This window comes from Dermacentor variabilis, chromosome 7, assembly GCF_050947875.1.
Source record: "Dermacentor variabilis isolate Ectoservices chromosome 7, ASM5094787v1, whole genome shotgun sequence".
In the NCBI taxonomy this organism is placed as follows: Eukaryota; Metazoa; Arthropoda; class Arachnida; order Ixodida; family Ixodidae; genus Dermacentor; species Dermacentor variabilis.
In genome coordinates this window covers 60,359,571-60,382,320 of record NC_134574.1, presented here as the reverse complement: position 1 = coordinate 60,382,320, position 22,750 = coordinate 60,359,571, and the positions used below count along the sequence as shown (strand labels likewise).

The following is a 22,750-nucleotide window of genomic DNA, read 5'->3' as shown; positions in this document are numbered from 1 at the left end:
AATACGGAACAAATGTATGCTGAAGAAAAATAGTCGTCATGCAATTTCATAGCAGTAGGCCCCTCTGGAAGCTGTACAGTAACACTGATATTGACTACGTGGTTTGTGCAATCAGCCAGCTCTTCCAGATTCAATAAAGACTGAAGACTACAGGAAAATTTCTAAAACTACAAGACGGCAACCTGATCTGATAAATCATAGTTCGGATGTTTCCAGTAGAAGCACCTGCGCCAACAGTGCAGTAGTTACAGTAAAAGTGGGACTTCAGAATGTAAGTGCGTCAACATTACACAAACGATAAGCGCAATTCCACCACATCGATGACTTGCCTTGTATGAAAACGTTGTTTTCACATTTTGCTCTCCTAATCGCCACATAAGAATTGCGAATTAAGACGATGTCTCACTGTCAAGTGCAATGCGTTAATCACTGGCTGACCGCAAATTAGTCGCTAGCAATGTTGTATAATGAGCATTAAAAAGTTCTCTTCATCTCCTACTTTGTGACTGATGAGCCGGGTGTGCTACATAGGTGCGGATCCATCTCTAAGGGTCATCACTGAATTGCATTTTTTAACAGGAGCGTGGGCACCTGCACAAATAGTGTTTTTTGATTGACTGCACATAGGTTCCCAGGCTTTTTATCAATATTTTAAATCACCCACACAGGTGTACATTATCCTCTTCATTTATTAAAGAGGAGTAAACATCGGCAAAATGATGCAGCTGAAATAGCTTGAACGTGTATGCGTTTTCTATCCGCAGTGACGGACAAGATAACTCGAGCGTTGCATAATGCCGTTTGCCTAAAGCCAGCTTTGCGGCATTTGATCAATGTCGCGCAGTCAAGTATGCGCAGTGTATTGCGGCAAAGTATACCAAGAGTGGAAAGCGGCCACTGTCAGAGGATATAGTGGGGTATACGTGCGCACCTGCGTTACGTCTCCTGTCACAGTACAAGCACGGACACGCCGAGCAAGTGTACTGGCAGGCCTTCAGAGCTATTTCGCTCGCACTTGTAGCGATCCGAGCCTTTGTTTCGTCCACATAGAGCTCCCCATATATGAGCTACACATCGTAACAGCCGAGATTAGTAATACGCGCTCCTTCATTAATTACCCTTGCGCATAAGCACCTCAGTATTGCTACGAATCTGCACCACCTAGGCAATATCAGTGTTACTGTACAGCTTTCGCAAGGGCATGAAATTGCATGACGACCATTTTTCTTTAGCATACATTTGTTCGTATTCATCCGCGGGGCGTAGTGTTTTGCCAGTGTGGCTGTACAGCTCTCACAACGATTTACGGCGCAGATTGCACGGTGACGCAAGTTTTAGTACTTTCTCATATAGAGTACAAAATCTTCCATTCCCATGAATCTCCAAGTCTGTTCCATGGAAACTAACAACTACTGCATCGGCACGTCAGTTGAATTCATAAAATGTTTCCGTCGGCGACATCACGCGCATCGTGAAAAGTCGGAGACAACGAACTTCTCTCAGCTTCCGCATACGACATGCGAGGCTGTGGATGCCGTACCTTGTGCTGTGGTGCCTCGCTTCGCTCCGGGACATGTACTGCCTGCCTGATTTCTTCTCGGACGACCTCAGCAAGAGCGAGCCGTGGTACGGATACCGGAGTCACCTGAAGCTTTTGGGGTTCCTCTCGGGAAACAAGCCTAATGAGCTCCCGCAAGGCGTCGGTATTGTCCATGTGTATAGCGAGAGGGTCACGCAATAGGGTCGACACGTAACGGTTGTACTCCCTTGTTCGTTGCTGCAGTGCCTTTTCCATTGGTGTGGCTTCCGCGAGAAACTCTGCGACGGTCTTTGGTCAGTTGCGTATTAGGCCAACGAATAACTCTTGCTTGACACCACGCATCAGGTTCCTGACCTTCTATTCTTCCGGCATGGATGGATCCGCGCGTAGGAAAAGTCGGCACATATCTACGATAAACATTGCGACACTTTCGTTCGGCCGCTGTATTCTCGCCTGAATTGCAGATTCAGCACGCTCCTTGCGATCGAGGCTGGTTTATGTGCTGATTAGCTAGCGTCGGAATTCGTCCCATGTCGATAAGGCCGCCTCACAGTTCTCAAATTATGTCCGCGTATAGTCCTCGAGGGCAAAGTAGGCATTGCGTAGCTTGCGCTCTGGAGTCCAGCCGCTGAATTCTGCGACACGCTTAAAGTGATCGAGCCAGTCCTTAACATCCTCGAAAGTGTCCCCATGGAAGGATGTGGGGATTCGCGGCTGGTTAAATACGACCTCGGTCGGTGCCGTTGAGGAAGAAGACGGAACCGATGTACTCATCTTTCCGACTCAATTGGGTGGAGGCTCGTGCTCAGGTGGAAGTCCTTGAAGTCGACGGCTTGGCCGTACCTGAACAGGAGTTGCTCGACCGGACTTCGTACTGGGCTCGCAGACGGCGTTCGATCTGGGAGTGGTAGCATGTACATAGCACCTCCACCAGAAAAAATGTAACGTAGATTGAAGAGGAGTATTACAAAATGGCCGCTTCTCTTTAATAGCCAGCCAGAAGAAGACCGTGCTGCTTACGAGCTTTGTCGTCTTCCCTGGCGCCGGCCGTTGCGCGCGCCATCCCGCGGTGCGGGAGCCCCACATCATTCTGTCAATATGCTACCTTCGCAACAAAATAGCAACAAACTCACCTCGGACACGGCGTCTTCGCCTTGCCCGCCACGCATTCTGTCGATACTGTGCTGCCAGCTGGGCTAGTGACAAACGAAGCTAACAACTTTCTTCCCCGTAGTATCTAGGCGAAGGGAAATCTCAAGGACCAAATGCCCCCACATATCTCTGTCGCGACTACTGCTTCTCATGTATGTGCAAAAAGAGCGTAGAACTCCAATTATGATGTGCTTGTGTCGGAAACACGAGCACATCACTGGGCACAAACAGGGAAAGGAGCAGGACGCACGCTGACTCCGATCGGCGGCAAGGTCACGCCAATTCGGGCTTCTGACAGGCGTGCAGAGTCGTAGCCTTGCACCGACCTTCACTCCGGCGTGGACTGACCAATCTAGCTTGCTGACAGGTGTGACGAATGCAGGCCTGGCAACTCCCCCCTGAACGGCCGTCGCGCGCAACAGGCTCCACGGAAAATGCATAAGAGAGCTTATATTAGCAGTGGTTGAGCTGAAATATGTATGGGGGTCAACATGAAGTTTGCAGGTTGGCCAACGGAAATACGCTAGCGGGCGTAGTTTAATTTGGGGTGGACCAACTTGAAAATTGAACCTGGGTGAACAGAAATTAGGGGGTTGGCGAATTTGATGTTTGCGGGTGGCTCAAATAAAATTTGGGTCTGGGCAAACTTAAACCTGAGGGTGGGCTAATTTAACATATTATTTTTGGGTCAACTGAAACTTCGGGTGGGGCCGGCCTACTTGATATCTGGGGGTGGGCAAAGTTTATTTGGGTGGTGGGCGAACTGGAAATTCATTCATTCATTCATTCATTCATTCATTCCTGATAATCATACGGCATCAGTATTTCATCTTTCAAACCACAAATCCGGACTACCGCCTTTCTCCTATCGTCGCCGCAATGCTAGCGTCGCCGTTTTTCACAAGTATTTTAATTCTTGTTTCAATCAAGTGCCGTTTACTATAGCCGCAGCGCGCATGTCCTACAGCACCAGTAATCCATTTCAAGTTGCCCGTCCGCCATCGCACTACGTTTTCTGCGTTGTTACTTTTTAGAGCACCTAGGGACTGTAACGGCCTCCCCTATGACATCATCTACATCGCTACTTCATCTGCTTTTCAAGAACACATGACTGATCATCTTCAATGTTGAATAACCTCCGCTGTTTGTTTTTCCTATCTAAAATACAATCCCACCACTTATGTAACACCCCTTGAAATGGAGGCCTTTAAGGAAATAAACAGAACTGAACTGGAAGAGTCTTCGCTCTACAGCGGTGAGCTGCTGATCGAATAAGTGCGACACAGGCCGCTACTTTACGCTAGTGCCTCAAAACGTATCGCGACAAAGAGCTGCAGAGCGACGCCTGGCTTGATATGCTGAGTAAATTGAAACGTAGTGGTGTTGTTCATTTTTATATCATTATGCGGGGATACATGCATCAGGCAAAGGCTCCTTTCGTCCAGCGAATTGCAATTTAGGCGGTGCACGAGTGGTTGTCGTAGCCATGCCACTACGTCGGCGTACCGTAAAGTGCGGTGCCTGCAACGGCGGTTCTGTTGTTACCCTGCCGTCAAACTAAGGGCCGGCAAACCATAAATTAGACGCAGTGCCCACTTCTACGGCAGCGTGCGCATATTATTCCGAATTCAGCCGCTGCGTTTGGCGTGCCTGCATGCAACTTGTCAGAACGTGGCACGGCAAATTGCATCGTGGAACGTTGCCTTTTCAATTCTAAAGCAGAATATGCGCATTAGGGGTCTGTACATTTTTTAGTGTGTAATATAATTTGATTGAACTAAATGGTTTACATGTGGCCGTAGATAAGTTCCCGGGAAGTTATTTTACCACGGTTCAGCTCTATGGCTTCGCTCCCTACACTGATGATGATGATGATGATTTGTGGTGTTTTATGGCGCAAGGGCCAGGTATGGCCAAAGAGCGCCAAGCCATTGGTAATGAAATGAAAGTGGAGCGATAAATTACGAGCAATGGTTCTAAAAGGGCTGTAAAGGGGCCTAAAAGATGGTACTGTAAAATGTGTAAGAGCTACCTGTAATAAAACTATGACAATGACTATGAAGCGTGTCATGGACGCGAAAGAAGCATTGTAAAAGAATGACAATGTGCTAAAAGTGTCCATTTCTATAAAAAATTAGAAAAAGCACTACTGCCCTAACAGAGTCCTTGAAGCGGAAGGACCTGAAGGTGTGTGCTGTACGAGGACTACAACCACAGCATTATCCTCTTGAAAGAGGATTTGCTACGATACTATTGGGCTATTAACATGCAGAACCACATCATTCAAGAAAGCTAGGACAGCTTTGGTGGTAAAAAGGGGTTCCTTACCAAGAAACATACCGGGATGGAGAGGGATACAATACCGGTATGCTAGAGAAAAATGTTTCCTTCTTTCTCCTTTGGCTTCCCGACACTCCACGAGGACGTGGAGGACGGTGAGCCTTTCACCACATCTGCCACAGGTAGGAGGTTCGTTGCCAGTAAGCAGAAAATTGTGAGTACTATATGTGTGTCCTATTCCGAGTCTACAGAATAGGACATCAGTCCGTGTTGTTTTTGTAACGGGGGGCCAGAAACCTATCCTTGGCCTAATGAAATGGAGCTTAATATTTCTTTCATTGTCCCACATGCGTTGCCAGTAGCTTCGCAGTTTCGTTCTCAAGATAGGCTTGAGGTCTGTGGCAGGAATAGTAGTGGTGCTATTACCAGCTTGGAGGTCTAATTGATGTGGCCATTTGGTCGGCCAGCACATTGCCTTCAATGCATCTGTGACCAGGGACCCAGTATATTGTCACATGTCTTCGAGACGAATAAATATTGCACACGAGAGAGTAAAGCTCAATGAAAACATTTTTGCGTTTTTTAAGGACATTAGTGCTTTTACAACATTTAAAGAGTCCGTGAATACTATCGCTTTCTCTAGATTTAATTTCTTTATGTGTGTTACCGCAGACAGTACTGCGCAGGTTTCTGCAGTAAAGATGCTTGTATGGGGGTTCAGGTCATCTGCTTCAGAGAAAGAAGGTCAACAGCCGCGTAAGACACACCAACATGCGATTTTGACGCATCGGTGTAGAATTCTGGACAACAGTACTTCAATTGGAGTTCATGGCAATGTATTCGTATTTCGAGCTCTGGTGCGTATTCTGTAATTCTTGCAAAATATATATCACACTCTATTACTTGCCAATCCCAAGGCGGTAGCAGCTTCGCTGGAGGCATCAAGGGGTGTTACAAGAGTGGAACATCCATTTCCACGCTAAGCTCCCTCACACGTAGTGAGAAAGGGTGTCTCACAGAGGGTCGATTACGGAAAAGTGCAGTACATATCGAATCATTAATAGTTTCACAACACGGATGTTCAGGATTAGAGTGCACTTTAAGGAAATATGTAAAGCTGGTGTAAGGTCTCTGCAGATTGAGTGACCCCACATTCGATTCTACATACAAGCGTCCAATAGGGCTGGTTCTGAATGCGCCTGTGGCCAGACGGATACCCAGGTGGGGGACGAGATGCAGCATCCTTAGTGCACTCGAGGCGGCAGAGTTGTATACTATGGCGCCATAGTCTACCCTTGATTGAATGAGGCTATACACTTCCCGTCACTACCCCATGATGTGTGTGATAGTATATTGAGTAAGTTCATTGTTTTTAGACATTTAGCTTTGAGATATTTTATGCGTGATTTAAAAGTAAGGTTAGATTGAAGTATTACACCTAAAAATTTGTGTTTTTTTGTTGACAGGTATTTCTTGTCCACACAGTTCCATGCACGGGTCTGGAACCAGGCCTCTTTTTCTTGTAAAGAGAACACACGAACTTTTGTGGGGGTTGACTTTAAACCCATTTTCGTCCGTCCACTTAGATATCTTGTTCAATCCCTGCTGTACTTGTCTTTCGCACACGGCAAGGTTACAGGATTTAAAACCTATTTGTATGTCATCTACGTAGACGTAATAAAATATAGCTGGCGGTAATGAAACGCGGAGTGTGTTCATCTTAATGACAAAGAGATTGCAACTGAGTACGCCTCCCTGGGGTACACCAGTTTCCTGTGTGAATGTACGCGACAGCGCATTACCTATTTTCACCCGAAATGGACGGTTTTGTAGGTAGCTTTCGATAATGTTAAACATATTGCCGTGGATGCCCAGCGCCGACAGCTTGCGCAATATTCCGTACCGCCAAGCTGTATCGTACGCCTTTTCCATGTCAAGGAATACGGATAGGAAGGATTGTTTATGTACGAAAGCATCGCGAATGTTTGATTCGATGCGCATGAGATGGTCGGTTGTAGATCACCCTTCCCTGAAGTTACATTGAAGTGGGTCAAGCATATTGCTGGACTCTAGAAAATGTACGAGACAGCGATTGAACATTTTTTCAAAAAGCTTGCAAAGACAGCTCGTAAGCGCTATGGGACCGTAGCTGGTCAGCAGTGATGTATCTTTACCGTGTTTCAAAACAGGGATCGCAATAGCTTCTTTCCATTTAGATGGGAGGTACCCGGCAGCCCATATAGCATTGAAAAGTGCGAGTAGCGTTATTTGAGTATCGTTGTGGAGATGTTTAAGCATGTCGTACATGATCCTGTCAGGTCCAGGCGCAGAGCTCTCACATACTGCCAAAACAGCTGTCAATTCGGCAATGTTAATAGGCAGGTAATATAATTCGTTCTGTCTGCATTTGCGGTTGATTGCCTAACGTTCTGCTATTTGTTTGTGCTTTAGGAATGCCTTGGAATAATGATTTGAGCTGGAAATCCCCTCAAAATGTTCCCCGAGTGCGTCAGCTTGATCTTCTAAGCTATTGCCTTCATCGTTTACTAGGGCCAACGGATGAATTTCTTGTCCCTTTAGCCTTCTAAGCCCGTCCCACACTTTAGCCTCTTGAGTAAATGAATTTATAGCTGAAAGGAGCCACTGCCAGCTTGCCCTTTTTGCCTGTCTTCGCGTGCGTCTTCCCTGGGATTTAATCTGTTTAAATTCTACTAAATTTTCGGCAGTAGCGAATTCACGTAGTTTGCCCCGAGCTTTATTTTGTCTCCTCCGTGCCTCTCTACAATCGTTATTCCACCAGGGGACCCGTCTTTTCAATGAACTGCCATTTGTCTGGGGGATGAATTTCTCTGCTGCATCAATGATCAGAGCGGTAAAATATGATACGGCATGATCTATTCTAAAATCACTTATAAAATCTGGCAATATGTAGGTGGATTCTCTAAAGCATTCCAAATTAGCCTCTGCTCGTTTCCAGAGAGGACCAGGCGGAGGGGTGTCATGTTGTGTTACTAGGTTTAGAGTTAATGGGAAGTGATCACTTGCAAATGGATTTGTAATTACAGACCAATCTAAATCAGGGAAGATAGAACCAGAACCGATAGACAGGTCTATTGAGGAGTATGAATTTGCTGTAGTAGGTCGGTTCTTTCGCATGAAAGAGGCACGCACTGGAGTTTGGAAGGAAATTTTCAATGAGTCGACCTCTCGCGTCGCATCGTGAGTCTCGCCACATCGGGTTATGGGCGTTAAAATCTCCTACGAGTATGTAAGGCTCGGGGAGATGGTCAATGAGGTTATAAAAGTCTGTTTTTTCGAGACGATGGTTCGGCGGTATATATATGCAACACACAGTCACTAATTTGTGAAAAAGAATGGCCCAAACAGACACTGCCTCGAAGGGCGTGTTAAGGGTGACGCGTCCGCAAGCGACAGGTCTGTGGGCTACTATCTGTTGCTACACCGCCAGAGGCGGTAGCCTAGTCGCGGTCATTGCGAAAGATAGAGTAATTACGAAGGAAATTAGTGTTTGTAGGTTTCAGATGTGTCTCTCGAACACAAAGCAACCTTGGATTATGTTTGTGTAACAGTTCGTTAATGTCGTCGAGGTTACGTAAAAGTCCTCGTACATTCCACTGTAGTATTTGTGTTTCCATTATGATAAGTGTGTTGGGTGCTGTGTGTTTAAGAGATAAGGATTAGCTCACGGGCCTTTTTCAGGCGCCGTGACCGGAGTTTTGTCTCTTTTGGACCGATCGAGAGTGACTCGCCGCTCCTTAGGTGCTGGTGGCGCCGTCTTGCTGGTGATTGTGTCCATTGCCTCTTGCGAGGCGCTGGACAGGTGCTCTTCCGAGCGCTTTGTTTGGCGTGAAGGCCTCGGCACGTTGGACGATGCCTTTGAGGTCACCAGCCCGGAGGTAGATCCCCCCTTCTGCTGGGCTGGCGTAGCAGCGCTAGCTACAGCCGCCGGGGGGAGGGGAGGGGGATGGCGTTTCTGCCGCCTCACTGGGTGTGAGTTGGACAGCCGCCAGAGACCGTTGTGGCGCTGCCCCCTGACTTGCCACTTCGGCAAACGTGGTTTTGGGCAGGTAGGATACCCGCCTGCGTGCCTCCTTGAAACTAATATTTTCCTTTACATTTATCGTCACAATTTCTTTTTCTCTTTTTCCTGGATGGGCACGACCGCGAGTATGCGGCGTGCTCCCCTTCACAATTTACACAATGGAGAGTGTTTTTGCAAGCTTCAGAAGTATGTTCATGGACACTGCACTTCGCACAGATTTGACGGCCTCGGCAGCTCTGCGAACGGTGGCCGATACGTTGGCATTTGAAACATCTGAGCCAATTGCGCACATATGGCCTAACATGGAGCTTGATGTGCCCTGCCTCGATTGACTCGGGCAGGACACTTGATCCGAAGGTGATCAAGTGCTTCGTTAGGATTTCTTTGCCAATTCGCCTCATCTTAATTATTTTGACATGGATTACATTCTGTTCACTGAAGCCCTCCAAGAGTGCAGCGTCAGTGAGCTCCAGCAAGTCATCGTCCGACACAACGCCGCGGGTGGTGTTCATAGTACGGTGCGGGGTTACTGTTAGTTGGTTATCCCAAAATGACACTAGGTTAGGCAGTTTCACGTATTGCTTTTTATCGCGGAGCTCCAGGAGGAGATCACCGCTTGCCATCCTGGTCGCCTTATAACCGGCTCCAAAAACATCAGTCAAAGTCTTCGATACAAGGAAAGGTGAAATGGTGCGCACTGGTTTGCCTGGTTTTTCCGAGTGAACTACATGGAAACGTGGCAAGTTCTGGACTTGGCGTCCGAAAAACTGAAAAACTTCATCGGTGCGCCCTCTTTTATGAGGGCGCGCAGGGTGTTCAGGAAAGGAGCTATCCATAAAGATATGTGATATTTCGGCAGTAACGCCACCCACCCACCATGGAGTCCTACAAGGGGACGCTGCAGAAACTGTGAAACACGGCCTGCAAACGCCCAGCTGTACATTACCACTATAACCAAATATGAAATAACTTAGGTTAGCAATTCACACAAGGTCAACCCTTGCTGCCTAGAAAAATTGGAAGTAAAAGGAAGCCAGAAGAAGATAGGAAAGGTGGAAAGTAAGGAAAAGACGAAGGTTGTAGGGAGAGACAAACAGGAAAAGGCAACTACCGATTTTCCCCGGGTGGGTCAGTCCGGGGGTGCCATCTACATGAAGCCGAGGCCAAAGGAGTGTGTTGCCGCCGCCGAGGGGCCGTAAGAGTCCAAACACCCGGCATTGGCTCAACCCCCAGGATCCCCTTTTCCCCGGACATGGCTACGCCGCGCACGGTTAGACGAGGGAGGTTCCAACCCTCGTGTGCTCGGGTACGTGGTGTCGTAACACACCAAACGCCTGCTGAAGCAGACGCCCCTGCGGGGGCCTACACTGCTGGTAGTGGATTGTTTACTAATACTATTTTTGTGGCTCTATGGTGTTTATACTGCTGGACAGCTACACGCTAGGTAGGTGAATTTACTTCTAGTTGGGAAGTTGATTGTCGGCGCTTTTACTTGAGTGGTGTACTGCTATAATTAGTTGGGTATGTGTTTACTGGTTCAGTGATACCGGTAGATCTACAATTGCTGCGTGTTTGATCTAGTGTTACGTACTTGCTTGAAGTAGACTGAGCGCCGATGCATATCGTAAATGTCATATTAAGATATAAAGATGAAAGGACCGTAAATGGAAGAAGTGGTGAGTCTGTGGTTGAACGTGTTCTTGAACCGGTGATTTATTGCATGTAAAAGTTTTCTTTACTGTGTGCGATGCAGTGGCTTAACTGCAGCATAGTGAAATTGCTTTCTGAAGAATTTCTTTGGTGGCGAAAGGTCTGTCACAAGGTTGGCAGTGGCGCAGCGGGCGGCAAGAAGTCATGGGTTCTCATGCCGCACCTTATGTTACTGGCAGATGCAATTAGACGGCGAAGTTGAAAGCTCATTGTGAGCTTGTTTGCTGCTGATAGTATGCACAATGTCTGTCGCGCCACGAGTGGTGTGAGGCCACGAGTGGTGTGAGCAAACACATACACTGAATCTGCAGGAAGAACTTTAATGCATGTCGAAAACATCAATCAAAAAAATTTCACCAAAGCGACCAATCTTTTTTCGCATTTCCATGCATAGGCAGTCTTATGCATCTCTGCAAAATTGTCCAGTTTTCACTGTCGACTTAGCATTCCAAAGCCCATGGCGGGCATTGCGGCACATTTCTATTGTCACAAAGGGCCACTTAATTGAAAGAGTAGACGAAAACATTTTGAAGCAATGACTAGTCTGTAGAATGCGGTATTCTGTAGCAGTCTGTAGAATGCGGAAGTTCGAACTAACCTACAGCGGGTGAATGAATTAGCGGCGGTTGCAGTGTCTGCAGATGACGATGAACACTTCGTAACAATAGCAAAAAATGTATTCTCGCTAAACTCTATGGCCATGAGAAGGAAGAGGTTATGCTGCGAATCCGCACCTCTTATTTTAGGCTACATTACATGCGAAAGATACAGTGCCTTGAAAAAAACTCAATGATAGTTTAGTTCAGTTAGGAGGAGCTCTTGTGTTTTGTGTTTCGTGCTGATGATCTCAGAACTAAAAGACCTTTGTGCTGAGAGCAAGTGATCTCTGTCATAAGGGCATTTGAAATTTTTAGCTAGTCTTCTGACAGTGGAAGGTGTTTTCTTTTACGTTCGGGTGGCCTCAGAACTTAAGATCTTTTCTGTTGAGGGCAGGTGATCTAAATCATAGGGGATTTTCAGATTAACTGCTGGACAGCTGAGAATGCAAAGTGTTTTCATATAAGTGGAGGTGATTTCAGAATTCAAGGCCTTTCTTGTTGAGAGCAAGTGGTCTCCGTCATAGGGATGTTTCGTGTTAACTACACGTGTTATCATAACGCAATGTGTTTCAGGTGACCTCAGACTTCAAGGCGCTTTCATGAGAAAATATGCATTCTAATTTTGTTAGTTTGGGCTACGAAATTGAACTTCTGAGTGGATTTGAATATCAGGGTGTAGGCACTTTTCATTGCTTGTTTATATTTATTACGTAAAAGTTGTCAAATGAACTAACTCAACACTGAAACGGCAAGCAGGCCTGAGGTAATTCAGGTGAAATAAAAATTATCAAATAACACTTATGTTTTCTGAATGTTCATTACCGCTGACATCCAACTACTTCAGGAATGCAGCCACACGAAAACAAAATATAACATTTAGGACAGGTTATTTCATCATGTAATCTGTTACGTAAAATGAAGCGAAAAAATAATTGTACAGCTGGAACTTTGCAAATAAACCCACCGCCAGCTCAGTGAACCTGAACCATAAAGATCGCACAAGCAGTCCCTAATTTCTGCAGCTTTCTTAGAGTAAGTATTATATCCTTGCCGATTTATTTGTCACAGGGGCTCGATTTCGCTCGTCCGTTCTCCTAGAATCTCAACACCTACACGGTTCATCCTGTCTGTTGTCGGTAATAACTGGTGTCGGTATTAACCACCTGGCTCTCGATGGCTTGCAATTGTACAGATATTTAACGGAGTTTGGTGGCAGAACTCCAAGGTGTGGTTTTATCCAGTACACATTTAGGGGAAAAGCATGGTCTCACACTATCACAGGGCCACTATTCGGCAAGGCCACGAGGGATGGGAACGTTACGTCTGCATTGTCAAGAAAGGCTCCCCGCATTGATGCCCTATGTTGCCACTCGTAAACAGAATGCCATGAGGCGGAGGCTAAAGCTGCGCTTATAATTTAGGTACAGAGAACCCGAGTTGACTGGTGCATAAAAATGAATGTGCTTTCTGTCCATAGCAAGGACATAATTTGGAAAGTTCCATTTCCACATAAACTCATCAGCGAGCGCCTTCCGCTGCCTCTGATATGGTCGTCTCAGCACTCTCGGTTGCAGAACCTTCTTTTCACACTTCCGGAACCAAATGTGAGACAGGGCATTTTCCAGCCATGAAGCTGCAAGACAGGGACAGGTGGTGCAGAAAATGGTAATAAACGGAGCTGGGCACCTTTAGGAACCGTTTGCAGCACTAATCAATCCCTATCCGGTCGAAAAGCCGCCTAAATCAGTCGAAATTGACAGAGTCGATGCAACTTGCGTTGCCGCGTGCCAGTATGCAGTGCTCGCGCGTGCTCATGTAGACATACGTAGCACGCAAAACGATACCTATACTGCCCAGACTTCCTAAGCTTCCGGATAAGAGCCAGGACGGCAAGGACGGAGAAGAAATCGAAGCACACGACATTCTCTGCTCGCATGAGCCTCGGGCGCAGACCCGCTGTACGAAAAACGCCAAGCAGACGGGTGAGTTCTGGCAAACAGTGCTCACGATCAGGCAAAAGAAAGCTATAGCATAAGCAATGTACCAAAAACATTTCTCCGAAAACGACGTAATATCGACGGCACACCACGCGTCAAGCACACGGGCAGCCGGAAAGCTCAATGAAAAATGTAACTAGCGGTGACTGCCCCCTCTTCCTAGACAGGACTTCAAGGACATTGTGCCCCCACACCAAGGAGTACCCGTCAACAACGTCACCAGTGCAAAATTTTGATAGAAAACGTGCTGGTGCAAATCTTGCAACCAATATAAAGTATGCCTAATTTCTGAGAGCAGTTATACGTACAATTTGAAAACCTTAAAAGCTATGTAGATGAATCAATCGCAAGCTTCAGATCTCAGGATTACAAGATGATGCTGTTTCCCGCGAAAGACTGGATGCACAGCGTGTAGATCACAGATTTTACCCCTTAGTATACCTTAACTCATGCTCAATTAACCGTGCTTGTGGACTCGTGGGCGACCGAAGGCAGCACAGCGAATGATGCGGAAGTGATGTCAGCCGGCAGACTCGTGTTTGTCGTCAGCTATTCTGCACAGAGTAATTGCATTTGCGATCATTTGATCTAGCCTTCACGGAGTTCCAGCATTGCATGGGGCTGTCCAGTGTTTTTCTCTCTTGAAGCAGACTCGCGACGTGTATTTGCTAATTTAAACGTCTCAAAAGGCCCGCAGCGTGTCTGCCATTCATTATGCAAAATGTACAAAATGGATTCTTGAGAATGCCACATATACACTTCACTTCCCGCCACGATAACTAACTCATTTTTTGTGTAGTTGTGAACGTTTTTGTCTCAATAAAGGCTAGCTGCGAGGACCGCGCATGTCCTGTTGGTATATCCTTTAGACCCCGTGCAAAGAGCGTTCTAGACATACAGTGGATCTGCCTTCAGCGGATACCAGACATGCACGGTTCCCGCACACGAATGCATGGTATCTCCCAAACGGCCCCATAGTTATTACCACATGCAGTTTACACAGTTAACTATTAATAGTGCTGCTTCAAATATGGAAGAAATGCGAGCGCGAAAAGTTAAAAATGGACAATTCTGCCGCAGTGCAATGAACTTTAGGATAAGGTTAATACTTGCGGCAGATGGTACTGAGAACCTTCCACCACCTGCTTCTTTACGTCAAAACGTGTTGAAAATATTCTCGCTTGCTATGACGTAGAGGATGTGCTCCCCTGTTTCAGCGGCGTTCTACAACAAAGGGTTCGAAAAGAAGCCTTCAACTGAAACTCACTGCGATCTCCTACGTACTACCTAAAAAGGACACACCAAACACTTCGGGGAAGAAAGATGTTTGCCTCCCAAAGCATCAAGCACACAGACTGTGAACACGTCACGTAGACGCGCACATGTGCGCCGGTTTCTTTCATTGCTATCATTCGTATCCATATTTCCTAGCAATATTCTGATATATTAACGTGGCAAAACTAGCCCTTACAGGAGTTTCGTTAGCGTATTGGCGGCGAGGAGTTACGGAGTCGCCATCTATCGGAAGCGCCTCGCTGGCGTAGTATGAGGGATCACGTGGCGCGCTCCTCATAGGTTTTGCTGTCAGCGCTCACTGAAAACACCACGCGCGAGCTCTCCCGGACATTTCTGTAAGTACTTTCGAAAGGAGAGAAGTTTCTTACTGTCTAAATAATAATGTTGGGCAAACTGAAAGCACACAATCGTTTACAGAGGCTATCTGTTTACCGAATACGTACAGTGAACGCCACTGCGCGCAGTCGCCGCGATGGAGTCTCCCGAACCGGCTTCTTACGTGAAAGGTAGGTAAATGCTGAGAGCAAACTATCTGAAATATGTTCTTATAGTGTTTGTATAACTAAATGGAGCGTAATCGAATGAAGCCTCAATGCAGCGATCGCGCAGATTCGCAGCGACCGACTGCGCGTCTGCATGCTTGTCCGCGCACTGTTTCGCTTTCTCCGCGCGCGCGTTTTCGCACCGTGCCATGAGCTTTAGGCCGCAGAATATGAGCATTTGACAGTATACAAGCAACCATTGTTGCGTGGGCGCTATGAGAGCTGTTAAAAAACAATTTCATTGTAGAGACTTCGACGCCTACGGGGACTGTAATGTGCCGTCGCGACGATTCAATCTTTTTTTTTCTACTTAATTCTTTGACCTTTCAATACTATTTCTCGAGTTGCGTCGCACTGTATGTTTATCGGTGTTCTCAGCGTGCAATTCCCCGCTGCTCCTTTTTTGTAATCCAGTGCATTAATGCATAACACAAACATGATCATATGCCATGCTTTTTTTAAATGTGCTTCTTACCGCTGCCTTTCCACTCCACTGAACTTGCCAGTATCTATAGCATCGACAAGTTCATAGACCAAACCGTCATGACATTAGTCGGGCAGCGGACTCGGGCGAGCGTCTCAGTGCGCGTTTTCAGAACATCGCAGACCGGGCGCCGTAGCAGAAATCTTCCTCGCGTCTGTGCTTGCTGCATACCCGAGTTGTAGCCGATGACTGTTTGCCGGTTTTATGTTTCGCGAGCCAAGCTTCACACAGCTTCTTGTCCTGCGGCTACGTGTGAATAAAGCTGACACCGTGCTCCGTCGCGTGCGTCCGGCATTGCGGCACCGAGCAGTAGCCTACCATGTTGTGAGCCTTGAAAGGCAGCCACTACCTATTGTAGTGCTTTCAAGCGTTGTAAAGGAGACACTCGAAGCGGGAAAATCTCGCCACTAAATGAGGACCGCAGCGTACCAGGGAATTTAAACTCTCGTTTTCAGCTCGCTTCGGCGCGCCCGAAGCAGCCGACGCGGCCGCTATGCCCACATGATCCCTCCTAGCACGTCACGCCGACGGTGGCGCCAGCTTTTCCAGTGGTGGAGCTCGAGGCCAATATTGAATTAAGCCCATTTTTGCATGTTTCCTTCAATATTGTCATGAAATAAGAGTATGAAATCTTTTTCTGTGAATGAGTTGTCGGGAACTTATCGTAGGTGTCCGCTTCTTAAACGTTACCGTCATTCAGAAGCCACTGTTACGTTTTTATATATTGGGCAGAAAGCCTTGAGACTGCTCGCCTGTGAAAATGCGAAGGCATTATAGTCCATATGGTTAAATGATTTTTTTCTCCCGCGGGTTCCTTGTTTGCGGAAGCTCCCGCCTGAGTTCTAACTTCATGATGGTAAAGCCAAATCAAACGCACCCTCAACGCGGTCACCTGTCCCGCAGGAGTTCATAACTCGAAGTACCGCACAGCGCCGTTCCACTCGGCTTTAAGGTTCTTTTTATCTTACAAACCTATACAGTCATGATGTGGCGCCACCTCCTCCACATTGGCAACGCTGTCACGTCTGCAATGACGCACGCACTAGGAGCAGCTTTTGTGAACAAGAACAGTGGGGTGACCGTGACGCTGGGTAAACGTGCCCTTGTCACACACCACAGACGCGGGTTCGACTCCCTTTCAGACCAAATGTTACCCAGCTTTCCCTTCAAAACGATTAATTTAATTTCTTTACTGAAACTTCCCTGGGTAATTTGAAGTAAATCAGAGCATTTTCAGAACGCAGCTCTTAGGCGCCCGCTCCTAAACCGATCTAAACCGAGCGAACAAGCACAGCCAAAGGTGAAAGAGAGCATGCCGAGCCGAATATCAAAGACGCGAGCCGTGAATGGCAGACGCCAATGAAAGCGGCCCCCTCAGAAACGTGCGAGGCGGGGCAGTGGTGTCATGCGGACCTGCCCAACTATTCGATGCGTACTCGTGACTTGTCTTAGGCGGACAACTCCTGTCGTACTATCGTCTGCTCACGTCTGCTCTCGTTCGTGCTTGTTTCGGTTGTCACTGCGTGCGAATGTTTTCTGGGCTGATTTAATGCGCAACGCGAATTGTGTAGTGCAATCTGGAACCAACGCGGCCCCTGGGATGATACTGGAACCATCGAAGAGTCATTTATAAATGCCGAAGTGCTTTATAAACGCCGACCATCCAGAGAATGAAAAAAAAAATCCTCACAGACACGCCAGCAATTGAATTGCTCAAAATGGTATTGCTGTAGAAGGAAAAAAGTGTGACGCTTTTTATTGTACTTCTGCGAAGGAGGGTGAATAAAGGTAGCAAAATTATGTGAATGGGTACAAAAAAAATTGGAGGACGCTTAAGCTTCGCCTTCAAGAGTGGAACGCGACAGCGTTCCCGTCGACCCGCCAAGGGGTATTGGGCTACGGCGCAGCGACAACGCGCCCCGCATCGGACGCGGTGAGCGTCAAGCAACGCAGCGTTCGGCGCGACAACGAAATGCGCGCCTCAGCAAGCGACGCACGCCTGAGCCTTCTAAGGTAACACCGCGTTCACTAGAGGCGCTTTTGTACCGCTTTGAAGCATCGAACTCGTGGCTCAGTGGTAACGTCTCCGTCTCACACTCCGGAGACCCTGGTTCGATTCCCACCCAGCCCATCTTGGAAGTTGCTTTTTATTTATGAAGTGCCTGCCGTGATTTATCGCTCACGGCCAACGCCGCGGACGCCGACGCCGACGACACCGGCTTTTCTGCGACACGAGCTCCTTAACGCTATCGCGTTAATAATTGGGCACGCACCAACATGCGCATCTCGAAAGTGTGCACCAGGTCGTCCGTCGTTAAGCAATTAATCTCTTTGTGTCGGGGGTCTTCACCTGCAGTCTTCTAAGCCTTACAATCGTCTTATGATAATTGTAAATTTGCCCTTAAATATGCCTGATGTCCTTTGGCTGTAGAATGTATCTTGAGGAAATACTGGAGATTCCTGCAATATGTATAATGACAGACAGAGGGCAAGGAATCCTGGTGGAGCCTTGAAAGCTTTAGAATGGAGATACTGCGTTCCTCAGTGTAATGGATATTTTTCTGATCTAAGGCCAAGGAAGGACTGTTATAAATGCGAAGAAACAAAAGAAAACTTTCTACAGTAAGGACTCGACACGCAATTAAAACATCAAAACACGTATCTTCAAGGGTCCTCGAAATTGTTCTCAGTCGTTCAGAAAAAAGGATTTTAAAGTTCTTGTTTTTCAGCTCGTCAGCCTTAAATTCTGCGCGTTCGGCCTTCGCAAGCAACGCACTCTCGTGTTTTCACTCTTGGGAATTGTTAGTCGCGTTTTCGAAAATCGTAAGTAGCGGAAAAATGTACATGTAGCGTCACAAACTTGTCCCGCTTAGATTGAATACAGGCGAAATTAAATGCGTCACACGGGCGAGCTGCTTGCTGTTCGCTAAGTGCGCCACAACGCCAGAACATTTAGTGGCGACTTTTTGAGCCTAATTCTGTTCTTACCAAAAACAAAGTGACCCCAAAGATAAGCGTCAGCGTTCCTATATGTATATATGTGTACGCGTATGAGTGTTTTCGTGGAGCCTCTTGACTGGACGTAATGGAAGGCTCACCTAATTCGTTGCATTTATCCATACATTCCTGAATACCGTAAGTGCGCATCTGCAATGCATTGTTAATAATCAGCAATTTAGAAATGGAAACAATATTTTACGTCTCACAAAAGGGGGGCACGCATAAGTGTCACGGCATGAGGTGGTGCCCTCAATGGTGTAGTTCTTTTCACTTCGCACGCATGATAACAATTTGGAGGAGCGGAAGGTTGGCGTCATGTAACATTCCATTAAACTTATTACACTACGCTTGATGGCAGCATGCATCTTCGTGGTCTATTATAGTCAAGAGATATAGACCAACTTCCCAGGTGTTTTTCGCACAAAATGCGTTCCCCACAAAGAAGAGCTTTCCAGCACGCGCCTTCAACGCGGTAGGCTACAAAGGTACTCATGCGGCGATTATTCTCTCAGTTCATGAGATGTATTTTATTGCACAGCATCAAGCTTGTTCGAGCAGTCCACACGATTTTAGCATCAGTGGTGGTACGTGATTCTATTGACTCTTCCTGTTTTATATAGGAGATCGTATTGATGTCCCGCTTCATAGACAGGATTTCTGTCCGTCGTAGGCGCACGTTCGCTCACACTGTACACTACAGGATAAGAAAAACCGCCGCAACGGACACCACATCGCTTCCACTCAGTGTTTTATAGAAACTATGAGCAATTTGTATAATAGAAGGTTAAGGATAAGAGCGCAGCATCAGGCAGCGAATTGCCCAACAGCAACAAGTTCTGATAATGAGAAACATTTAGGTGTTTCTTTTTTTCGTTGCTTCATCTCTCGTGGAAAATTATATCCTTGAAGGCACCAGGGAAAATAATCAGCCGCAGCCCTACGAGCCAGTAAAACCTCAAGCTATAGAAAAGAACAATATAAAATTCTCAAAACACATTAATGACAAACTTTGCTAACTCACAATGGAGTGTCACGAAACCAGCCGTGGTTGCTGACTGGCTATGGTGTTGGGCTGCTGAGCACGAGGTCGCGGGAAGGAATCACGGCCACGGCGGCCGCATTTCTATGGGGGCCAAATGCGAAAACACCCGTGTGCTTAGAATTAGGTGCACGTTAAAGAACCCCAGGTGGTCAAAATTTCAGGAGTCCTGCACTACGGCGTGCCTCATAATCAGAAAGTAGTTTTGGCACGTAAAACGCCATAATTTAATTTAATAGAGTGTCATGACTAGTAACTAAGCAGAAGTTCACATCACGGCATTAATGTCACTGCTTACCCAAGCAGTGCACGCCCAATACAATTTTTCACTAAAGCTGCTCAATGCACTTTGAAATGACAAATCAGATTATGCAACAAAGACATAAACACGCGCCATCCTCGGCTATCAGTTGTAACCTCTGGCTAGTCGGCCACAACAACGCTTATCCGCGTCTGCTCTGGCGGCGCGGATAGACGAAATTATGTTCGAAAGTTTCCTACCTCCCTGTCGTAGAAATTCCTTCTTACGTCGGCAGCAGTGACGGCTGTTTGTTTTGTGAGTCGACTTACGCTTACTATTGGCCCAAGTACTGAAGTTCGCACCTGCGCTATCGCTATATACAGGCCTTTTCAAGGCGAAGCTGTTTATCGCTAGGGTTCCGTCTATTTTTTTCGGCCTGTGGAGACACCGTGGCCGATCCCGGAGACAGTGAAATACCAGGGACGACCCGCAGAGGAGGTGAGACAGGCTTCAAGCACTCCGCCAACTTGCAAAGTAAGTTTATTAAACTCTCTCAAAATAGAACCCTTATCAGATATCAAGCTGATAAGAACGCATACTGCACTTTGACCCCCGTCGTCCATGTCGAAGTTCGCACCGTGCTCTCATTGTCGGCGTTCCAAAGCGAACGCGTCCCTAGCGTATCTAAATTGCTTCCGCTCTTCCGCGGTGTCAGTCCTGTCGGAACGTCGCGCGTGTCTTGTTTCCTCCGGCACTTTGGGGCGGTGGTTCCGTCGTCCGCGCGGACGCATGTAAAAATTATGGTAAATTAGTTTGTGACTTTGTTCAAAACTTTGTGCCTCCTCTGTGTCGTGTGCTAAACAGCTTCGCTGGTCATTCACTTTCACAGAGGAAAATGGCTCGTGATTTTTTTACTACTGCACTTGTTTTTACAGCGGTGGGTATCGGAAGCCTGCTGAATTGAAACATGGTATCAATCATCACTTACAGCGCAAACATAGACTCCGTCTATGTTTGCGCTGTAAGTGATGATTGATACCATGGAATACCAACTAGCCCGTACTCAAACCTTGCTTCAGAATTGAAACAGTTTAGCTTTGTGAATACGCTTTGAGAGTGCAGCCTTTAGGCGCCCGTTTCTGCGACGAGCGTCGGCGTCATTCATCAGCGTCCTCGTAACCGAAAAGACGAGCACAACAAACGGATGAAAGCGCGAACACGGTGCGCGGATGAAAGACGGCGATAACGAAGAGAACGCGAGGAGGAAAGCGGAGGAGAAGAGTACGGTGAAAGCGCTAGAAGAAAACCGTATGCTCTAAAAAATGCAGGCTTAATCTCACGCTAAACTGTAAGTTTAAGCGTGATGTACATGCAAATTAGGCACGGATGATGTTTCGAGCACCATGTGACCGCAAATAAGCATTACATTCCTTCATGTGAGCGTGAGGATAAGACTGCCAACCATGTTTCTGTCTTGTGCAAGCGTGAGTGAGCCGCGTACGCGTGAGAAACGCAAATCACATGCGGAGAGCGCTCGCACGGGAACTTTCCTTCACGCTTATAAAAATCCTAATAGGGGATCCGTGATATATCACGTGATCTGCGCAGAGCGTGGTCGAGGGAGAACAATACTCTGTCTTCTCACTGCCGTGCGGAGAATGCGAAATTTTTCTTCGGAGCCTGAGGAGGACTTTTGAAGAGTGCTATCGGCCATTTTTGGTGCGCTTTTTCCGGCGGACTGCCGAGATCGACGTTCGTTCATTGCAGCACAAGGCTTCCGGTCTAACTGTAGGAGTTGGTGCGTATCGCCATGTTCACTTCTAGAGACCTTCATGGCGTACAACGCGAGTGACGTATGCATACATTGGGCACTGTGTCGAGTTCACGAGAGAGAAACCATCGCTGACTGTCGGCTCCAGAGCAGCATTTACATGTGGATAATGGATCTGTTGTGATCCCTCACCTTGTATTCATGGACGATTGAAATATATATGAAAGAACAATAATTACGGTTAGCTTTTACTAAATGGCGGCTAACTGCCTATTTGTCATATGATTATTGGTATGTGCTTCTATGATGTGTGGTGCAAAATTTGCCGTAATGGTGCGTTTATTGGAAAACTTACACGAGCAGTAGCCCTGATCAAAATAGAGAGTAGTCAGCCTCGTGCTTTTTTATCAAGTTTTAACGCCGGATTGTTGAATTCCTCTCAATTTTTGAAGTAGGAAATTCGCACGATGTTTGTTGTTTTTATTCTACACTCGCCAGCTTAGCGTTCTCTCTGCGCCCGCTCCCATTTCGCTTCGGTCAAGGGTGGCGAGCTGGGAGTTGCCAGTGTGAATGTTGCACCATGCTTCTCCTCATCATTTAAAACTGTGCTAGTGGCGCATCAATGTGGTATGCCGTGTATGCCGCGTAGTTATCACGTATACTGCTCAGAGCACACCGCAGTATATAAAGCGAAGCTTCAGAATTTTGTCAGATATTTGTTGACTGGCAGTAACCTGCGTCTGAGAGGCACTGCATGCGAGGTTGCAACCACACGTGCTACTTAATTTGGAACCTAAATTGCACTCTTAATTATGTTGTCTATGTAGTGTAGCTCCACATATTTTACGTTTGGGCTTTAAAGACAGGACGTGTGACTGTGTTCAGTGAACATGAATACACTCTGCCCGTTGGAGCTCTTGATTTCCAGCTGCGAACCCATCTATGCCCGCAATGAGTTGAGGTATGATAAGTTCACGTAGAATCTCATTCTTATCAACATTTCATCTCCATTGGGTTGGGAATAAAGCGTAACTAA

The 22,750-nt window shown here is 46.9% G+C and overlaps 1 protein-coding gene and 1 non-coding gene across 2 annotated transcripts in view; both read right to left on the bottom strand.

Annotated features, from left to right (window-relative positions):
- Positions 1–22,750, bottom strand: part of LOC142588661 (uncharacterized) — a 91,380-nt gene that overhangs the window by 40,072 nt on the left and 28,558 nt on the right. The window lies entirely within an intron of this gene.
- LOC142589118 (U2 spliceosomal RNA) lies at positions 20,387–20,577 on the bottom strand. Its single transcript, XR_012829828.1, has one exon. It is a non-coding gene; the product is annotated as a U2 spliceosomal RNA (small nuclear RNA).